Here is a 22,966-nt window from a genome sequence, read left to right as displayed (position 1 = left end):
GAGGGACCCCAGGAGAGACTGGTAGACAGGGGGATGCTCAGATCAGACTGGTCCCATCCCATGGACAAGATAGCCCTGTTCTGACCAGGCCTGACAGTCAACAAAGGCCAAAGCCATCTAAATAAGCACAGTGAACCGTGGGGAATGGGTGTCCCTGGCCATCCTCCACTTCAGCTGTTTCCATACCAAACCCTCTGGGCCCCACACAGGCTGGAGTCCCGTCCCTGCCACTTCTCCAAGCAGCTCTCCCTTCCAGCTCAAATGTCCCTGGGGAGTCACGGGGTCTCCTGCAGTTAGGATTCTGGAGGTTTGTGGTAATGGTGGGCCACTCTTTGCCTATTTAACTGACACTGTTTTCAGGAGCCATTAGGGGCCAGGAACAAGTCCTGGTACTTGGCAGCTCCATACAGTGTTCCCAGCTTCCTACCCCTTCAGCCTAGGGTCTGCATCCACTCTCAATGCCTTCCTTCTGAAGATCTGTTCAGAGTGTGCCAGTATTCTTCATGGTCTGGTCTCTCAGTTGGAGATACTCTTCCTGGCTCTATCTAGTCAACCATCTTGGCTCAACTTGCCCATAATTTTAAAATAATTAAATGTATGTCTTAGATTTAAGTAAGTGGGATTTTTTTTCCTCTTCTCACTCTTGCCTCTGGAATCAGAAAATGCAAACTCTTCTTTAATGGTGTTAATTTTAAATGTAATGATATTTTAACCTTGAAGAAGAAAGGGGCCTTAAAAAGGGAGAAAACAATCTCATGGTCTTTTGCTTATTAACATACAGTGCAGTGATATATATATATGTGTGTATATATATATATTTCTCACATTTAGTTTCTATGTGAGATATATAACATAGTAGTGTCTTTAAGAAAATATACTAATGTATTATATATTTTAATACATTAAAATAAAGACACTAACGTATGAATAAAGAGCTAACATTTATTGAGGGCTTAATATGTGCTAGATGCTGTTCTAAGAAATATTTATTTCCTTCTTTCACTGCCTAACAGTTTTACATATTGGGCACTTTTCTTAAGCCATTTTACTGAGGCAAGGAGAAATTAAGTAATTTTTCCAAGCCTCCATATTTGTTAAGGTGTGGAACTCACCTTTGAATCAAGGCAATCTCACCCAAGAATCCCCATCTTATTTACACTCTGCTACTGCATCACTTGAACACATAATTCTCAAAAACATCTGTTTTGGGTGTATGAGAGAGACTGATATATTTTAGTTATGTCAGTGAACCTGTGAGATAGGCATGGCTGTAGTGATATAAATGATTCAGCTGGTGATCGTAGAGCAGTTTTTCTGCAATGATCTGCAAAACATGGGCATAATCCTTGGCGATTACACTAATAGGCAAAATATAAAGAATAAAGCTGTACTGGCTTAAAATTAGTTTCTCTGGAACAAATCTGTCCCAAGTCTTTTGGCAGCTCTTCTCCTGAGGATTTTATGTTACTGAGTGGATCTCTTTCACACCTTTCTCTTTTGAATTCTTTTGATCTTGTTACTACTTTTCAGTTTATAATGCTTTTCTCAGCAATCCAGTGAGTTATGCAAGGCAAGTATCCTTATTCTCATTTTACATGTCAGTTAAGTGTTTTGCCTAGGTCACACAACTAGAAAGTGGCGGAGTCAAACTTAGCCTATGTTATTGACTCCAGATCCTGTGCTTTTCTCATTGTGTCATAATTAGCATTCTAAAACACTGCTGCCACCTCTCTTTTTTGCAATTACCCTTTTTTTTTTTTTTGCTTTTTAATTTGTTCCCCTCACCCCCTACCCATAGTTTATTGTACTAAATAATTATATGCAGCAACAACAGCCCTTCCATACATAGCATCTGTGTCTATATTATTAGGAAACCTTGATGACACAATTCAAGGATTTTTTTTTTTTTTTTTTTTTTTGAGATGGAATTTTGCTCTTATTGCCCAGGTTGGTGTGCAATGGTGTGATCTCGGCTCACTGCAACCTCTGCTACCCAGGTTCAAGTGATTGTCCTGCCTCAGCCTCCCTAGTAGCTGGGATTATAGGCGCCTGCCACCATGCCCAGCTAATTTTTATATTTTTAGTAGAGACAGGGTTTTACCACGTTGGCCAGGCCTGTCTCAAACTCCTGACCTCAGGTGATCTACCAGCCTCTGCCTCCCAAAGTGCTGGGATTATAGGCATAAGCCATTGCACCGGGCCCAATTCAAGGATTTTTGCAAGAGTATTCCTCCCTGATAATTTTTCAGGTTTTGGATGTTTGGAAAAACTTTTCTAATGAATTTTCAGTATAACTGAATAATTAATTCAAGTTTTTTTTTCTTTTTCTTTTTCTTTTCTTTTCTTTTTTTTTTTTTTTTTTTTTTTTGAGGCAGTCTCACTGTCACCCAGGCTGGAGTACAATGACATGATCTCAGCTCACTGCAACCTCTGCCTCCTGGATTCAAGCCATTCTGACGCCTCAGCCTCCCAAGTAGCTGGGACCACAGGTGCATGCCACCATAACCAGCTAATTTTTGTATTTTTTGGTAGAGATGGGGTTTCACCATCTTGGCCAGGCTGGTCTCAATCTCCTGACCTCAAGTGATCTGCCTGCTTCAGCCTCCCAAAGTGTTGGGATTATGGGCATGAGCCAGTGGGCCCAGCCATATGTTCACCACTTAAATCTTGGCTTTTGAATCTAATTTTTCTTTATTATTATCATCATCCCTTCATGTAAAATATATTTTAGATAAAGCTAAAATTCTCTTTGATTACCATCAATAATCTGGATCCTTCCCCTTTCACCATGAATAACTACTGACATTACTTAAATTTTTGACCTTCTAGACTTCTTTCTCTGCTTTTATATACATTCATCCATATATTTCCATGGGGAATAAATAATTTTGTAAGTTAGTTTAAATGTTATATAAATGAAGAATGTTCTGAAACATGCTTTTTCTCATTCAATATTATATGTTAGAGATATTTCCATATTAACATTATTTATTTTAAGATTATGTAGTATTTTATGGTGCGGCTTTACCACAATTTATTTCCCCATACTCTTTAGTCTACTTCTTATTTTTGCATACACAAACAATGCTGCAACGAACATCTTTGCATGTGCATCCTTGTGCACTTACATTGATATTTCTTTTGAGCAAATATGGGGAAGTAGAATTGCTGAATCACAGGGTGTGTATGTTTTAAACTTTTATTAGTTTACTGCAAAATTGTGGCAATTGGCAGCATATGAGATCGTCTTTTTCCCACCCTTAGCTACCCTTGATATTTTTAAACTCTTTCAGTTTTGCAGATCTACTACTATCTCATTGATAATTTGCATGTTCCTGTTTTCTGGTGAGATTCAGTCTCTTTTTGTATCTTTCTAGACTACTTCTATTTCTCTTATGAGTTGTCTTTATGTCACCTACCCTTTTTCTAGATGGGCCATCTTTTTCACATTGTTAGTGTCTTGTTACTGAAAAAAAAAATTTACAGGTTGATGAAGCAATTTATGACTTTTGATTTTTTTTTTTTTTTTTTTTTTTTTTTAAGACAGGGTCCTTCTCTCTCTCCCAGGCTGGAATGCAGGGGCATGATCTTGGCTCACTGCAGCCTCGACCTCCTGGGCTCAAGTAATCCTGCCTCAGCCTCCCCAGGAGCTGGGACTACAGGTGAGTCACCATGCCTTGCTAATTTTTGTATTTGTTTTAGAAACGGGGTTTTGCCATATTGCCCAAGCTGTTCTCAAGCTCCTGGGCTCAAACCATCCACCCACCTTGACCTCCCAAAGTGCTAGAATTATAGGCATGCACCACCACACTAAGCCAATTTTTAAAAATTGAGGTAAAATTTACATTAACAATTTTACCTTTGGAACCATTTAAAAAATATACAATTCAGTGATTGTAATATGTTCACAATGTTGTACAACCATCATCACTAATTCCAGAACATTCTCATCACCCAAATAAGAAAGCTCCTAGCCATTAGGGTTTCATTCCACATTCCACTCCAACCCTCGTCCTCAACCTCTGACAACCAGTAACCAGCTTGTGTCTCTATGGATTTTCCTGTGCTGGACATATCACACAAATGGAGTCAAACAATATGTGGCCTTTTGTGTCTGGCTTCTTTCACTTAGCATAATGTTTTCAAGGCTCATCCATATTGTAGTATGTATCAGTACTTCATTTCTTTTTATTGCTGAATAATATTTTATTATATGGATATACCACATTTTGTTTAATTCATTCATCAGTCATGAGCATTAAATTGTTTCTACCTCTTGGCTATTATGAATAATGCTGCTATGAATATTCCTATACAAATTTTTGTCTGAACAATTTGTTTGCAATTCTCTTGTGTATATACTTAGAAGTGGAATTGTTGGGTCTTATGGTAGTAAGTTTTGAAGTCTGGAATTATGAATCCTCCAACTTTTTAATTTTTTTCAAGATCATTTTGGCTATTGGGGGTCCCTGGCTCTTCTACATGAATTTTAGGAGCAGCTTGTCCATTTCCACAAAACAGGAAGTTGGAATTTTGATAAGGATTGCATTAAATCTGTAGATAAATTTGGGGAAGATTGCCATCTTAATAATAGTAAGTCTTCCACATGAATAGAGGAAGGTTCACTTATTCACAAGGTCTTCTATAAAGACAGTATTACAAACAACAGTTTGTAGTCTTTAGTGTACCAATTTTGCATGCCCTGAGTTAAATTTATTACTATTTTATTATTTTTGATGATATTATAAACAGAATTGCTTTCTGCCACAGCCTCTCAAGTAGCTGGGACTACAGGCATGTGTCACCATGCCCAGCTAATTTTTGTGTTTTTGGTAGAGACGGGGTTTCACCATGTTGGCCAGGCTGGTCTCAAACTCCTGACCTCAGGTGATTCACCCACCTCACCTTCTGAAAGTGCTGGGATAATAGATGTGAGCCCCCTCGCCCAGCCTTATTGTGATTTTTTTTTTGGTCTGACTTTGGTATTGGGTGATACCAGACTCATAGAATGAGTTATGAAGTTCTCATTTTCTCTTCTACTTTTTGGAACGGTTTGAGAAGAACTGGTGATAATTCTTTAAATGTTTGACAAAATTCTTAGTGAGCCATCTGATCCTGGGCTTTTCTTTTTTCAAAGTTTTAACATTGTCGCAGGAAGTCAGGGACCCCGATCGGAGGGACTGACTGAAGCCACGGTAGAAGAACATAAATTGTGATGATTTCATGGACATTTATTAGTTCCCCAAATTAATACTTTTATAATTTCTTACTCCTGTCTTTACTGCAGTCTCTGAACATAAATTGTGAAGATTTCATGGACACTTATCACTTCCCCAGTCAATACCTTTGCGATTTCCTATGCCTGTCTTTAATCTCTTAATCCTGTCATCTTCTTTGTAAGCTGAGGAAGATAAATGTCACCTCAGGACCCTGTGATGATTGCATTAACTGCACAGATTGTTTGTAGAGCATGTCTGTTTGAACAATATGAAATCTGGGCATCTTGAAAAAAGAACAGGATAACAGCATGTTCAGGGAACAAGAGAGATAAAACTTCTGGCTGCCAGTGAGCCGGACGGAACAGAGCCATATTTCTCTTCTTTCGAAAGCAAATAGGAGAAATACCGCTGAATTCTTTTTCTCAGCAAGGAACATCCCTGAGAAAGAGAAAGCGCCCTGAGGGTAGGTCTATAGACGGCCCCCTTGAGGCAGCCGCCTTTTACGGTCGAAGTTGAAGGGATGAAATAAGCCCCGGTCTCCTGTAGTGCTCCCAGGCTTATTAGGACAAGGAAATTTCCGCCTAATAAATTTTGGTCAGACAGGTTGTCTGCTCTCAAACCCTGTTTCCTGATAAGATGTTATCAATGACAATGCATGCCCAAAACTTCATTAGCAATTTTAATTTCACCCCATCCTGTGGTCCTGTGATCTCACCCTGCCTCCACTTGCTTTGTGATCTTCTATTACCTTGTGAAGTATGTGATCTCTGTAACCCACACCCTATTTGTGCACTCCCTCCCCTTTTGAAAATCGCTAATAAAAACTTGCTGGTTTTATGGCTCAGGGAGCATCATGGAACCTGCCAACATGTGATGTCTCCCCTGGACACCCAGCTTTAAAATTTCTCTCTCTTGTACTCTTTCCCTTTATTTCTCAAACCAGCTGAGATGCCTAGGAAATAGAAAAGAACCCATGATAAATATCAGGGGTGGGGTTTTCCCCCAATAAATATAACTGATTCAATCTCTTGACTTGTTATAATTATATTCAGATTTTTTATTTCTTCTTCCATCAGTTTTGGCAGCTTGTGTATATCTAGAAATTTATTCATTTCATTGAAGTTATCTAATTTGTTGGTGTATAACTGTTCATACTATTCTCTTATAAATCTTTTTTATTTATATAAGATCTGTAGTGAGATGATCTAGGGAGGGAAGATATATAGAGAAGGGAGCTGGGCATTGAGCCCTGGTGGACTCCAACACATGTTGAGGAGGAATCAACAATGGAGCCTCTGAAGGAGCAGATTATGAGGTAGAAGGAAAAAATCAAAAGCATGTAATGTCATGGAAGCCAAGTGAAGAAATATTTCAATGAACAGTAAGCGGTCAACTGTGTCAAACACAGCTGAAAGATTAATAAAATGAAACTGAGGAATAACCATTGGATTTGGAACATGCCACCCAAAATAGGCCCTTTTGGCAAATTCATTACTTTGAGCTGCAGATGTTTGTGAAACAGCAGATGCAGGAAGGGCTATCTGACTTCCCTTTTTCTACCTACAAGCAGATCATAAACTTTTCCATGAAAACAATGCCCTCCATGGACCAGGAAGATAACATTTTTATCATCAGAGAATGGAAGTCAATGCTGCAATGGATCTATACAAATAAACCTACCAAAATAACCTTTATCTTCCTTTAGCTTCTCTATATTTCCTAATCACTTTCTAGAAATTCCTTCACAATTTGCCACTCCTAGAAGTGGTAAATATCCTATTAATAGTAGAAATCCTATTCTGTCTTGCCACTTCTCTGCAAATTTATTGTTCTTTATTTTTAAACAAGTATATAAGCTCTCAGTCCTAACTGCTTCTTCAGGTCTTCATTTTTCCTGTGAAGGCTCCTATTAAATAAAATGCACACATTTTACTCCTGGTAATCTATTTTATACCAGTTTAATTCTCAGGTCCAGCCACAGAACCTAAGAGGGTAGAAGAAAGGTTTTCCTTCCCTAAGGCATCATGAGTGTGTTGAGGAGAATAACTGAAAGTTTGAGTGTACAGAAACAGTGAGCTAGAGAAAAGATAAAAGGTGAAGAAATTGATTGGTGATAGAGACACAGATTTGGAGAGCAGCAGTTAGGCAAAGAGTAGCTGACCATGGTCACACTGGAGCAATGGTTCTGAATTTCTCCTGCTGAGAACCGAGGGCTGCTTTGGATTCTGCATGACCATCCAGTCTCACTGGACCCAGTCCTACCAGAGTTCCTGCCATTCATGAATGAATCTTTTTGTGGCAAACCACAGAAAATGGCTCTAACTTAGGCAGAAGGGGATTTATGTAGAGGAATTAGGAATAGAACCAAATTGACAAGAGCCAGGAGAATCAGGCTCAGGAACTGGTGAGAACCAAGACAGCTCTGGAGACAATAGCCGTCTCATGGCAGGAATGGTTTAGTCAGGGTGCTGCTATGCAGACCGAGGGGAACCTTTAGTCTCTTTATCCCTGTGCCAGAGATTCACATTCCAGTGAGGACTTATACAGTTGCCCTAGCTTGGGTCACAGACCTGCTCCCAAACAATAACAAATCAAGTCCCAAACAATAACAAGTCAAGTCCCAAACAATAACTCTACTAATTAAAGTGGACAAGGCAATGGAAAAAAATGGAAATTGGGGTGCTGAGAAGGGGAAAAAGAGAAAAAGATGAATATTGGAAAGCCAAAGCTAGAACTGTCCACTGCCAAGCAACATGGCTTATTGTCCTTTCCTGATTTCCCACAGGCCTTCTCACATGATTGACATTTCTGTCTTTGTTCCTATAAGTATCTTACACCAGCTATCCCATAACTGTTATTTGATGATTCTCAATGTCTTGCAACAAAACAACTGAGTCAGACCACTGAGGAAAACGGTGCTGCTCTGTTTTTCTGTGTATATTTTCGACAGCAATGATTACAGCCTCTCAAAAAAGACTCCAACTTTCTTCTAGGAGTATTTGGTTCTGCTGGATTCTATCAACTTGTCTTTTCTATCAGCTTTCTCTTGGGGCATTTTCCATGTGGGAAAGGAAGGGGTCATAATATTATAGTTATTTCCTTTCTCAGTTAATGCTTTAGGCTAGTATGTCTCAGAAGACCAGCGCAAACAAGGGCAATACCAGGACTCTCACACTCCCTCATTCTTTTTTTTTTTTTAACTGAGATATAATTCACATGCCATAAAATTTACCCTTTTAAGGAATACATTTCAGTAGTTGTTAGTATATTCATAAACTTGTGCAAACATCACCACTGTATAATTCCAGAATGTTTCCATCAGTTACTCCCCATTCTCCCCTCACCCTAACTCTTGGCAACTACTAATCTAGTTTCTGTCTCCACGAATTTACTTATTCTGAACATTTCACATAAATTGAATCATATAATATGCAGCTCTTTGTGCCTGTCTTCTTCTACTTAGCATAATGTTTTTAAGGCTTATCCATGTTATAATGTGTGTCAGCACTTTATTTCTTTTAATGGCTAAATAATATTGTGTTGTATCATTATACCACAATATATTTATCCATTCATTGATATTTGGGTTATTCCCACTTTTGGCTACTGTGAACAATGATGCTACGAACATCATGTACAAGTTTTTGTGTAGACATGTTTTCAATTATTTTGGGTATATACCTAGGAGTGGAATTATGGTAATTCTATGTTGAACGTTTTGAGGAATTGCCAAACTGTTTTCTGTAGTGGCTGTACCATTTTACATTCTCGAAAGCAATGCACTGGGGGTTCCACTCCACATCATCAACACTTGTCTGTCTAAATTTTATACATACTTGTCTGAATGTTAACCATCCTAGGGGGTGTGAAATTGTATCTCATTGTGTTTTGATTTCCATTTCCCTAATGGCTAGTGATGTTGAGCATTTTTCTCATGTGCTTATTGGTCATTTGTGTAACTTCTCTGCAGAAATATCTATTCAAATTCTTTGCTCATATTTTAATTGGATTGTCTTTTCATGGTTTAGTTGAAAGGATGAAAGTATCTTTTATGTGTTCTGAATACTAGTCTTATCTGACAAATGATTTGCAAATATTTTCTTCTATTCTATGGTTTGTTAATTTTTTATTTCATTTTTGAGACAGAGTCTCTCTGTGTTGCCCAACTGGGAGGGCAATCATGGCTCACTGCAGCCTTGACCTCCTGGGCTGAAGCAATCTTCTCACCTCAGCCTCCTAAGCAGCTAGAACTACAGTCACATGCCACCACACTTAGCCCTCTATTCTCTGGTTTGTTATCTTACTTTTCTGACATGAAAGTACAAATATTTTTAATTTTAATGTTGTTCAATCTATTTTTTCTTTGGTTACTTGTGCTTTTGGTGGCATATCTAAGAAACCATTGCCTGATCCAAGATAACAAAAACCCACACCTGTTTTCTTCTGAAAGTTTTATAGTTTTAGTGCTTATATTTAGGTCTTTTCTTCATTTTATTTTATGTTGTGTGTGGTGTGAGGTAGGGGATCCAAATTCGCTCTTTCACATCTAGATATTCCATTGTCTCAGCATCATTTGTTGAAAAGATTTTTCTTTTTCCCATGAATTAATTGTCTGGCACCCTTGTTTAAAATCAAATGACTATAAATGTAAGCATTTATTTCTGGACTCTCAATTCAATTCTATTAATTCATATTTCTATCCTTATACTAGCACCATGCTGTCTTGGTTACTGGGCTTTGTAACTTGTTTTAAAATAAAAATGTTTATGTCCTCAGCCTTGAATCTTTTTCAAGATTATTTTTGCTATTCTGAGTCTCTTGCTGCTCCATGTGAATTTTAGGATTAGCTTGTTCAACTTCTGCAAAAGCAAAGCAGCTGGGATTTTGATAAGGATTACACTGAATATGTGGATTAATTTGGGGAGTACTACCATCTTAATAATATGTCTTCCAATCCATGAGCATAAGATGTCTTTGCATTTACTTAGATCTTCTTTAATTTCTTTCAAAATTGTAAATAAGTTTTGTTAAATTTCTTTCTAAGTGTTTAACTTTTGTTATGCCATTATAAATTGAATTTCCTTAATTTTATTTTCTGGCTGTTTATTGCTGCTGTATAGGAATACAATGCTTGTATATTGATCTAGTATCCTGCAAAACCTTGGCAAATTAATTCATTTGTTAATTTTAGTGGGTTTTAATGGATTCCCTAGGATATTCTATGTACAAGATTATGGCATTTGCAAGTAGAAGTAGTTTTACTTCTTCTTTTCTAATACAGATGCTTGTTAAATGTCTATTTTTTGCCTAATTGCCCTGACTATACTGTCCAGTACAATGTGAAATAGAAGTGGAGTGGCAGAATCAAACATCCTTGTCTTATTCCTGATCTTATGGAGACAGCTTTAAGTCTTTCATCATTAAGTATGATATTAGCTGTGACTTTTCGTATGTGCCCTTTATAAGATTGAGGAAGTTTCCTTCAATTCCTAGTTTGTTGAATGTTTTTATCAGAAATACTGAGATGATTATATAGCTTTTTACACATTTTATTCTATGAATATGGTTGATATTAAATCAACCTTGCATTCTTGGGATAAATCTCACTTGGTCATAATACATTCCTTTGTATATTCAGCTGAATTTGGTTTGCATATGCAAAACTATGCTCTTGTATTTTGCTGAGGATTTTTGTGACTATCTTGATAAGGAATATTGGTCTGTAGTTTCTTTTTCTTTATTTGTGACATCTTTGTCTGGTTTTGGTATCAGAGTAATACTGACCTCATAGAGTGAGTCAAAATGTGTTCCCTCCTTTTATTTTTCAAAGAGTCTGAGAAGACCTGTAGTTTCAACAACCAAAGGTCAAGAAAATGATAGATTCTGCTTTGTCTACTCTTCTGGGTTAAAAGAATACAAAAGTATTACAAAGATACTCTTGTGAACAAGGTACTAAACATGTAAAAGACAAAAATCTAATCATGTTGTATTCCAGAAAAAGTTTACCCCCTCCTAAATATTTCTAAAGATAATGTATTTAAACTATATCATAAATGTATTTTTATAATGATTGTATCTATGAAGATAGAAATATAGCATATTCTTGGATAAGCATTCAATCAACATAACGACATATTAATGAGAACATAAAAAAATCAAAGTCCTACTACCTAGTAATAATCATCAAAGGTATTTGGTAAATACCATTTCCAATGATGCTTTGTATCACAGCTGTTTAATTCTATATTAAATGTATTCGTTATTTACCACCAATCTTTTTTCTTAGTTTGTCTACACTCAAATCACATGGATATATGGATTTTATTGAAAGCAGTTTTGTTCTAGAATTTCTGGGTACTGTAGTTTCCGAGTTCTTGGATGCTTAGGAATGTAAATATTCTTTTATATGCAAACGACTAGGCTATGAAATATTCTCGTATCACGTTTTAACCTTCCAGATTTTGCTCTGTTATCTTCTGGCATTGATTGAATATTGCTAAGGAGGAGTAGAGGATAATTTGATTTTCCCCTCTTATTTTTCTGTACGGATGCCTGAAGAACATTCTTTAATCCTCAAAATTTAACTTAATTTGATGTGTCATCTCAGCTCAATCACTTTCTTTTCTGGAACAAGACGGCCCCTTTAATTTTCAGATTTTATTTTATTTTATTTTTTTTTTAACACATTTTTGTTCTGCTGCATGTTTTAGGCTTGCTCTTTCGGGGACAGTTATTAGTCTCATGCTCTATGTTTGTATTTTACATTGACTAACTTATCTCCAATTGATTTAACCTTGATTTGCTTTTCCTCCACCATTGTAGTGAGTAAGCAGGCTTGCTTTTGGGTTAGAAATCTCATTTCAGTTATGTCCATTCCATGTCATGTTAATTAATTAACTGACAGTTGTTGTTACTTTGATCCTTGAATTGTTTTCTTAACTCTGCTATTCCCTTTTCCATCTTCTGTTGTTGTTTTATCTGATATTTGAGTTCTTGCTTTATTAAATGGCTATTCTTATTAAATTTTCCTAGTGTAAAGCACTCATTTACATTTTCTCCTGTTTCTTAGTACTGAATATACACAGTATTTTAAGTTGTGTTTGTTTCTTTTTATTTTCTTTCTTTGTTTACTGTAATCCCATGACAGATTAACACTTTTTTTTCAAAGACAGAATTTTAATACTTTGCCCAGGATCGCCTGTAACTCCTAGGCTCAAGAGATTGTCCACCTCAGCCTCCTGAGTAGCAAGGACTACAGCTATAGGCATTCGCCACCACACCCAGCTTTGTTTCTTTTTAAATACCCCACATCTCTCTACACTTGTACGATTTAGGTATTTTTCAGAGAGTGGCAGAATTCTTAATATGGATCCCTAATCCTATTATGTTTTAACCCTATCTTTTAGGATGCTTTGGGCTGCAAATAACAGAATCTCTAACAGTTTAAACAATAAAGACACTCTCATATACCTAATATCTAAAGGTAGTCAGTTGCAAGGTTGATTCAGTAATCTAACTATGTCATTAAGGATCTGAGCTGTTCTTACCTTTCTGATCTGCCATACCTCAGAATCAGAAGATAGTGGCTACGCTTTATGAATTCAGTCCATCAGCGTCCAAGGCAGCAAGAAAGAAGAAGAGACTAAAAGGACTTTGTCTTTAATTTTTTTTCAGAAAGGAGCATCTTCCTCAGAATTCTTTTCCTTCCTCCCCCAGCCCCTGAACAGATTTTCTCTTTCATCTTGCCAGAACTGGATCATATGCCCTTCCCTATATAAGTGCCTTATGAAAGGTCAGGGGGGAACCAGTGAGATTCCCCACTTATTATTATTATTATTTTTTTTTGCCCTTGTGCCTCCTATGATGAAAGGACACAGCAACAAGGCACCTTCTAAGAGGGCATCTCTTAGAGGCAGAGAGCCCTCAGCAGACACCAAATCTACTGACAACTTGATCTGGAACTTCTCAGCCTCCAGAAATGTAAGAAATAAATTTCTATTATTTATAAATTACCCACTCTTAGATATTTTGCTATAGCAAAGCAAATGAACAAAAATAAGCACTAAGAGTTTTCACCATTTTTCATAGTGAGATAGGAACTAGACATTTCTGTGGGAATTCACTGTGTTTTTGTTACAGTTTGATGTATGCATTAGCCAGAGTTCCCTAGAGATCTCTAAACAGAACCAATAGGAGATTGTGTGTGTGTGTACATGTAGTTGTCCCTTGGTATACACAGTGGGTTGGTTCGAGGACTCCCCTCATTTACCAAAAGCCTCATGAGTTTTGGGGAATTGTTTCTAAATACAATTTTACTGTAAAAAGACACAGGAGATAGCCTGTAAGAATTCTCAATGGCCAAAGCTGGAACAATTTGAGCAACAGAATATTGATGGTATTCTGTTATAAACCAAAGAATAAAAAATACATACATGAGCCCATATTGCTATAAATAAATGATAAATATATAGGTAAGTGCAGGAAAAGCAGAAATTTTTCTGTACAGAAGAATTTTAAACTGTTTTTGTAGATATTTGTTTCTCCAGGAGGTAGGGCTTAATTTCCCCCACCTTAAGTGTGGACTGAACTGAGTGACTTTCTTCTAAAGAACAGAATATGGGAGAAAAAAACTGGCAGATATTTCATGAACCAAGTAGATAAGGTTAGCATCATCAGTGATAATTCATGTTGATAGCATGTCCTCCCTGATATGCTATGATGTAATGAAAAAGGCACTTCACCTTTGTGGTAATTTTCCCCAAAACTCATAACTTTAATATAATCATGAGAAAAACAGAAAAACCCAGACTGAAAGATATTCTACAAAGTATCTGACCAGAACTCCTCAAAACTGTCAAAGCCATGAAAAACAAGGAGAGATTGAGAAAACATCAAAGATTAGAAGGGATTAAAGAAACATATTGATTAAATGCATTGTAGGATTTTGAATTGGATCCTCAAACCGAAAAAGGACATTAGTGAAACAACTGACAAAATCTGAATGAAGTCCATAGTTACTTGTATTACAGCAATGTTAATTTCTTAGTTTTAACAACTACATCATGATTGTATAAGATGTAGACATTAGGGGAAGCTGGGTTAAGGGTATATGGAAACTTTATAGACTATCTTTACAACTTTTTAGTAAATCTAAAATTATTTAGAAAGTAATATTAAAATGTTTAAGCAAGTTCAGAAAAGCAAATTCCGGCAGTGTCTAGTATAAGTAAAGTATTATTTTGTAGGTCAGGAATATTTCCTCAGTCCTCTGCATGAGTTGTCTGAAAAATGCCTCAAGTCTAGATCTCTCCTTTGGCTAGAATTCCTTGTTTAACCAGCAAATTTTGGAATACAGCAAAATGGGACTGTGGTCCTGAGAAAAGGAATGCATCAAAGAGGGCACATGAGCATCCTGTCACTAGGAAGATATATCCTGTATTAGTCAGGGTTCTCTAGAGGGACAGAATAATAGGGTAGATACATATAAAAGGGAGTTTATTAAGTGTTAACTCACAGGATCGCACAATAGGTAGTCTGCTAGCTGAGAAGTAAGGAAAGCCAGCCTGAGTCCCAAAACTGAAGAACTTGGAGTCTGATGTTCAAGGGCAGGAAGCATCCAGAATAAGACAAAGATATAGGCTGCGAGGCAAGGCCAGTCTCTCTTTTCACATTTTTCTGCCTGCTTTATATTCTAGCTTCACTGGCAGCTGATTAGATGGTGCCCACTCAGATTAAGGGTGGGTCTGCCTTTCCCAGCCCACTGACTCAAATGTGAATCTCCTTTGGCAACATCCTCACAGACACACCCAGGATCAATACTTTGTATCCTTCAATCCAATCAAGCTGACACTCAGTATTAACCACCACATATCCTCAAATTGTAAATCAATTAACTAGCATTCAGGACAACTGCATCAGCCTCAGAAAATTTAGTTACTGAGTTTCTCTCATCCTAGGATCTAAAGTCTGCTTTCTGGACCACCAAGGCTCAAAATGAGGCCCTACAAACTGTTGGGCTACATTAGTCCGATCTCACATTGCTATAAAGAACTACCTGAGACTGGGTAATTTATAAAGAAAAAAGGTTTAATTGGCTCACAGTTTCACAGGCTGTACAGGAATCATGGTTGTGGAGGGCTCGGGAAACTTACAATCATGGTGGAAGGCAAAAAGGAAGGAGGCAGGTCTTTCATGGCTGGAGCAGAAAGAAGAGGGCAAAGGAGGAGGTGCTACACACTTTTAAACAACCAGATCTCATGCGAACTCACCATCATGAGAACAGCAACGGGGTCATCTGCCCTCATGATCCAATCACCTCCCACCAGGCCCCTCCTCCAACACTGGGGATTACAATTTGACATGAGATTTGGACGGGGACACAAATCCAAATCTTATCATGGGCTTCCCCTACACACACCCCTAGTCACCTCCCCGCTCTCTTACCCCTTCACTCTTTTGTCCTTATTGCTGTTCTAGCCCATTTGTCCTGGTAGCCAGCTCTTTCAGGAATAGCCCCAGCAACACCAAAGCTGCTACATACAATCAAGCCTATTTCTTATACTTTGACATTTCTTTTACTTTCTTAAATAATAAGAACACTAGTTTCTCCCATTTTCAAAAGTGTCATCCCTCTCTCCCTTGACATTTTTATTAATTAAAAGCTTTGGTCGTATTGTGGAAAATATAGAATAATAATCAATGGCCCTAGAATCCAGTCTCAACCAGGTTTTTACTGTGTTAAAAGAAAAAAACTTGATTCACTCCCTCTTGTGTAATGAATCTTTCTTTAATCTCTGTGTACTTTCCTTGTGCTTTTAATCATTATGTGTTCGAAGGCCCATGTAACCTGAATTGCCACTTTTCTTTTCAGAGATAAAGAGAAAAGTACACATTTCGTTTGTATGTCAAATGTTAGGTCCTTCCTCTTTCTCACTTTTTATGGCTTCTAAGACTTTGCCTTTAACTTCAAGTTCTTCTGACCAACATGACTGTAACCTGGTTGTCAATAATTTTTAATACTTACGGTAACTGAGGGCTTTTCTTCCCCACCCAAAGATCACCAAATGCTACGCTGTTTTGTCAACTAGAATGTGTCAGTGAGTCAAGCATAAGGCATGCAGGGTATCTTCTTAGGTAAGCCAGAATGAAAACCAAAGTTACTGAATATTTGTTTCCTCTTCATTGTTCAAACTTTATTTCACATAACTTATTTTGATGATTCCTCATTCCACAGTTGACAGGCCTATGCAAACCTACCCCTAAAAATTCAAGGAAGCAGAGAAGCTGAAGAAAAAGGCTGACATATTCAGTTTCTCAGAAAGAAACATTTAATAGAGACTTTCGAACAGAAACCATGTCTATGTCTCAGGTAGAGGTGAGGCAAGGTGGTGGCTCCATCAGTCCCCAGACCCAGGGCTTATATACCACAGGAAAGGAATATGTGGGACAACTATAGGGAAAGGCAAGAATGCTATAGGAATAGCATAAGGGCAGGATGTATGGTCAAGGTTGTTCTGATCTGAGAACAGGATCTAAAGTAAGTATGTGTTCTTACACAAGGAACAGTATGTAAAATAGAAATCTTAGAGCTATTCCTGGAACTAGGGTTAATCCAAAATCAAAATGGCAGATTAGTATTTAAGATGGAGTTGCTTTGGCCTCCACACTCCACCTCGCTAACCTGGCTTTTATAATCTCATGCACCTTCCTCTTCTGTGATGGTCCCTGAGCTTTTAGAGAGAGTGGTTAATATGGTACAGCTTTAGTAGCAGTGCACCGGCAATGGAAAACAGATCAGGCCCAGTGGGATTCCAAATAAGGGAGAATAACAGGCTCTATTGAATCATCTCTTGTCTTTGAAATACCATGGCTTCAGTTTTCTTTGAAAAAGTAAAACAATGAGATACAAAACATTAATAATTGGAATAGTAAAAATATGATGCACACAATGATTACGTCAAAAGAGAATTTGTGTGTCAGAACAATAACAAAAAGAACCTACTCTGTTAGAGAGCCACCACAGGAAGAAAGTTAAAACCCTATTCTCCTTTAGAGACTTCTTGTAGCCAGGAAGTAATTTGGGTATGAAATAATTTCAATATAGTATAATTTCAAGCTATAAATAGCTTAAGAGAAAAAGGTTTTCTTTTTTTTTTCTTTTTTTTTTTTTTGAGATGGAGTATTGCTCTCGTCGCCCAGGCTGGAGTGTAATGGCGTGATCTCCGCTCACTGCAACCTCTGCCTCCTGAGTTGAAGTGATTCTCCTGCCTCAGCCTCCAGAGTAGTTGGGATTACATGCATCTGCCACCATGCTTGGCTAATTTTTGTATTTTTAGTAAAGACGGAGTTTCACCATGTTGGCCAGGCTTGTCTCAAACTCCTGACCTCAGGTGATCTGCCCACCTCAGCCTCCCAATGTGCTGGGATTACAGGCGTAAGCCACCTTGCCTGGCCAAAAAAGGTTTTCTTGACTCTTCTTCAATCAGAGTAGCAGACTTCCAAACAAGATGTTGTTTTTTCACTTTACAGCTGCCATCCACAAACCACGCAGCTCTTTGTCAGTCCGGTAAGAGCTGTTTATCAGTCTCCCTAGAATCCAGCAGCTCCTCACACAGTTGCAGAGTTAGTCCCAGGGGAAAAAGAGGTTCCCTGCTCATGCATATCTCTGCATGCCTTAGGTAGCAAAACTCTATATAAACCATTTCAACTTTATCATGGAACTCTTTTGGGCACTGCTATCCCCATGAAAGTGATTCCCTGACATCACCCCGTGAGTCCAATAAATGTTCCACTAAGGGCCATTGGGTGGAGAATTTGTCCTTACCAGCACTCCAGCTTCTACTCTACACTGTGTGGGCTTGGGCAACCTCACTGGTTCCCATTTAGCATGCCCAATTAATACTGCTCAAAGAGCAGAATTACATGCTTCTTTTTTGAAGTACTAGGTAGGGAAAACATTCCCCAGTTAAACATAAGATTTACTTTCATAAAACATTTAGGTAAAAGATACACAACTACTCTACATGAAGCTTTTTTAAACTTTTCAACTTTCATAATGCTGTCAACCTTTACATTTTCTGTTCTGGTCCCAGAAACTTCATATTTCCACCTTCATGACATTTTACACTCTCTTGCGAAAAAGGATATGGGTTCCCAGCACAGGGTGGAGCCTTTTGGTCCATATTTGCTTCAAGTAACTCGCCTCAACATTGCCCCCGGCAATTGGTCAGCATTCTCATTGTAACCTTTGCCTTCCGATATTTTTTTTCGATCTGGAGTAAATATAGAAAACTCATTTGGGGCTCCCTTTGGTTCACTCAACTTTTGATAGTGTTGTATTAAAATCTTTGCTCTAACCTCATCAATTTCTATTTTACTCATTTCATTTCTTAATAACCATCTACAGATTTCTATCCTGTTGGAATGAGTCCCATGACTTTTTTTTCTTGTAGTTTCACCCCAATGTTTTCTTTCCTTTTTTTTCTTTTTTCTTTCTTTCTTTCTTTTTTTTTTTTTTTTTTTTTGGTGAGACAGAGTCTCGCTCTGTTGCTCAGACTGGAGTGCAGTGGCAGGATCTCGGCTAACTACAACCACTGCCTCCCAGGTTCAAGCGAACTCTTGGGCTCAAGTGATCCTCCTGACTTGGCCTCCCAGAGTGCTGGTATTACAGGTGTGGGCCATTGCATCCAATCCAATGTTTTCTTTATTCACCTTATTGCTTAGTAACTTTTCAAAAATTCTCACCTTCATGAGATGATTCTTTTGACTCTTCCCTCTACTCTTCACCATTTTCTTGTTAGTTAATTGAATGTTTTTATTACCATCTGTAAGACCCATGAGAGAAAGCCGTGATGGCACATTTGATAAGGTTCCTGGAACCAAACCATTATTGGATTTACAGAAGTAATGGCATCACATGGGATGCCCATGTAAAAGGAGTCTCCCAAGCCACAGTATTTATCATGACCTGGGTAATGGGCATTTTGAATGGCCCTGTGGTCATGAAGCCAGTCCCACATGGTTTGCATATGAAACGTATGAGCTGCTTCATCTGGTGATATGGTTTCAATTTGTGTCCCCACCCAAATCTCATATAGAATTGTAATTCCCGGTGTTGGAGGAGGGGCCTGGTGAGGCGATTGGGTCATGCGGGCAGACTTCCCCCCTTGCTGTTTTCGTGATAGTGAGTGAGTTCTCACGAGATCTGGTTGTTTAAAAGTGTGTAGCACCTCTCTCTTCACCCTCTTCCTCCTGCTCTGGACATGTAAGATATGCCTGTTTCCCCTGCGCCTTCTGCCATGATTGAATGTTTCCTGAAGCCTCCTTAACAGTACTTTCTGTACAGCCTGTGGAACCATAAGCCAATTAAACCTCTTTTCTTTATATATCACCCAGTCTCAAGTAGTTCTTTATAGCAATGCAAGAACAAATTAATACAGCTGGGGTAGTTCACTGGGCATTTATAGGGGCTGTTGGGCAGGCCCCCGTCTCCGGGTAAACATATCTTACAGTGGCTTTTATCTAGTCCACCAGACTGGCTGTTCCTTCAGGTATAACCCACAGCATATCTGGATCATGTATAGTCATCTGCTATACATTGTTCAATACTGAGCTGTGGGTCCTGCATCAACCCAAACATGCTCTTTCACTCTGCAGCATTTAAAACCAAGATACTGCCCCTAAATTAGTTATTCTCACAATCCACTTTAGTAAAGGCTACTCAGGGAGCTGATGATACCTGTCTATAAAATGGAACACTTTATGCACACTGTATCCTCTGGTTTCAATAATTAACTTGGTTTTTCCTTTCCCCCACATTGACTATCTTCTTGGTGACCACAGGTCTTAAAGGTACTTTCTGTTGCCCTGGCATAATTTTGCCCCTCATGGGTAGTTTTGAGGCTGGTGACCTGAGCTCAGACAGACCACATCTGAGCTTGGTCCAGCCTCAAGACCTGATCCAGCATTCTCTTTTACTTTCATTTTAGCTATCATAGATAACAATAACCAAGGGATTGAATATATTGCTTTTTCCTTATTAGTTTGCATTTCCTTATGCAGCCAGTGAACATTCCTGCAAGAGTGGAATCCATCTCTGAATTCCACTGGTAACTTTTACCTTTAGTAACTGAGTGCAGCACAGCTGCAGCTCTATACCACGAATGGTGACCACATGGCCACCTGGGAATGAAAAGTTCCTCATCCCCACCCTTTTATCCTTTCTCTCTGTCTTTCTCTCTCTTTATATAAACACACACACACACACGTATATATGTGTATATACATATGTGTATATAAGTATACAAGTGTGTATATATGTATACATGTGTATATATGTATGTATGTGTAATATGTATATGTGTGTAATATGTATTTGAATGTATATGTATTCATAAATGAACGTATATATTCATAATGTGTTCATTATATATACTATATACTCATATATACATTAACTCAAGACAGGGTCTCACTCTGCCACCCAAGCTGGAGTGCAGTGGCATGATCACAGCTCACTGTACCCTTGACCTACTGGGATCAAGTGATCCTCCCACCTCAGCCTCCTGCCTCAGCAACATGAGTGGCTGAGACTGCAGGGCTGGTCTCAGATTCCTGGTTTCAAATGACTCTTCTGCCTTGGCTTCCCAATGTTTTGGGATTATAGATATTTGCCACCACACCTGGCCTATCCTTTTTTTTCTGTTAAATTTTATCTATACCATCCTTCTCCTCCTCCTTGTCCTCCTCTTTCTCCTTCTCCTTCTTCTTGGTCTTCCCCTGAGCCCATGCTGGAGTGCAGTGGAGCCATCATATCTCCCTGCAACCTCAAACTCCTGGGCTCAAGCAATGCTCCCATCTCAGGCTCCTGAGTAGCAAGGAATACAGACATGTGTCACCTTGCCTGACTGATTTTGCTTATTTGTTTGTTTTGATAGAGATGGGGTCTTGCTTTGTTACCTAGACTAGTCTCAAACTCTGGGTCTCAAGTAATCCTCCTGCCTTGACCTCCCCAAAAGCTGAGATTACAGATGTGAGCCACCACACCCAGCCTTTTCCTGCATTTTGAAACAACCTTTAACTAACATCTAAACTAGACAAAAAACACTTCTTCTTTAGCAAAAACCACATCTTTATGTCATTTTTATAAACTTCCTTACCAAAAACACATCTTTCTTTGCATACTCTCCATATAGATTGTTTCTGTTATATATAGTAGTTTTAATTACACATACTAACTACTGTTTAAACTCTTAGTAACCCTAATTTCCAGTGAAAAATCTAGGATTACTTAATTTAACATAACATGACTTTAAAATTTTAAATTACTGAAGAAAATGTTGAAACAAGTTTTATTTGTCAAAGACCACTAAAGTCATGTGAACTAAAAGGCATTTGAGTCGGTTTTTATTTTTCTATAAGTGTGTGCTTTTTCTTTCTTTCTTTTTTTTTTTAATTATACCTTAAGCTCTAGGGTACATGTGCATAACGTGCAGGTTTGTTACATATGTATACATGTGCCATGTTGGTGTGCTGCACCCATCAACTCGTCAGCACCCATCAACTCATCATTTACATGAGGTATAACTCCCAGTGCAATCCCTCCCCCCTCCCCCCTCCCCGTGATAGGCCCCGGTGTGTGATGTTCCCCTTCCCGAGTCCAAGTGATCTCATTGTTCAGTTCCCACCTATGAATGAGAACATGTGGTGTTTGGTTTTCTGTTCTTGCGATAGTTTGCTGAGAATGATGGTTTCCAGCTACATCCATGTCCCTACAAAGGACACAAACTCATCCTTTTTTATGGCTGCATAGTATTCCATGGTGTATATGTGCCACATTTTCTTAATCCAGTCTGTCACTGATGGACATTTGGGTTGGTTCCAAGTCTTTGCTATTGTGAATAGTGCCGCAATAAACATACGTGTGCATGTGTCTTTATAGCAGCATGGTTTATAATCCTTTGGGTATATACCCAGTAATGGGATGGCTGGGTCATATGGTACTTCTAGTTCTAGATCCTTGAGGAATCGCCATACTGTTTTCCGTAGTGGTTGAACTAGTTTACAATCCCACCAACAGTGTACAAGTGTTCCTGTTTCTCCACATCCTCTCCAGCACCTGTTGTTTCCTGACTTTTTAATGATTGCCATTCTAACTGGTGTGAGATGGTATCTCATTGTGGTTTTGATTTGCATTTCTCTGATGGCCAGTGATGATGAGCATTTTTTGATGTGTCTGTTGGCTGTATGAATGTCCTCTTTTGAGAAATATCTATTCATATCCTTTGCCCACTTTTTGATGGGGTTGTTTGTTTTTTTCTTGTAAATTTGTTTGAGTTCTTTGTAGGTTCTGGATATTAGCCCTTTGTCTGATGAGTAGATTGCAAAAATTTTCTCCCTTTCTGTAGGTTGCCTGTTCACTCTGATGGTAGTTTCTTTTGCTGTGCGGAAGCTCTTTAGTTTAATTAGATCCCATTTGTCAATTTTGGTTTTTGTTGCCGTTGCTTTTGGTGTTTTAGACATGAAGTCCTTGCCCATGCCTATGTCCTGAATGGTATTACCTAGGTTTTCTTCTAGGGTTTTTATGGTATTAGGTCTAACATTTAAGTCTCTAATCCATCTTGAATTAATTTTCGTATAAGGAGTAAGGAAAGGATCCAGTTTCAGCTTTCTACTTATGGCTAGCCCATTATCCCAGCACCATTTATTAAATAGGGAATCCTTTCCCCATTTCTTGTTTTTCTCAGGTT

The 22,966-nt window shown here is 38.2% G+C and overlaps 1 long non-coding RNA gene across 1 annotated transcript in view; it reads left to right on the top strand.

Annotated features, from left to right (window-relative positions):
• Positions 1-22,966, top strand: part of LOC144334283 (uncharacterized) — a 57,127-nt gene that overhangs the window by 13,774 nt on the left and 20,387 nt on the right. The window contains exon 2 of the long non-coding RNA XR_013403985.1: positions 3,544-3,662. This is a non-coding gene — a long non-coding RNA (uncharacterized LOC144334283). The remainder of the gene's footprint in view (positions 1-3,543; positions 3,663-22,966) is intronic.

This window comes from Macaca mulatta, chromosome 14, assembly GCF_049350105.2.
Source record: "Macaca mulatta isolate MMU2019108-1 chromosome 14, T2T-MMU8v2.0, whole genome shotgun sequence".
Lineage (NCBI taxonomy): Eukaryota > Metazoa > Chordata > Mammalia > Primates > Cercopithecidae > Macaca > Macaca mulatta.
This window is presented reverse-complemented; position numbering and strand designations above follow the sequence as displayed.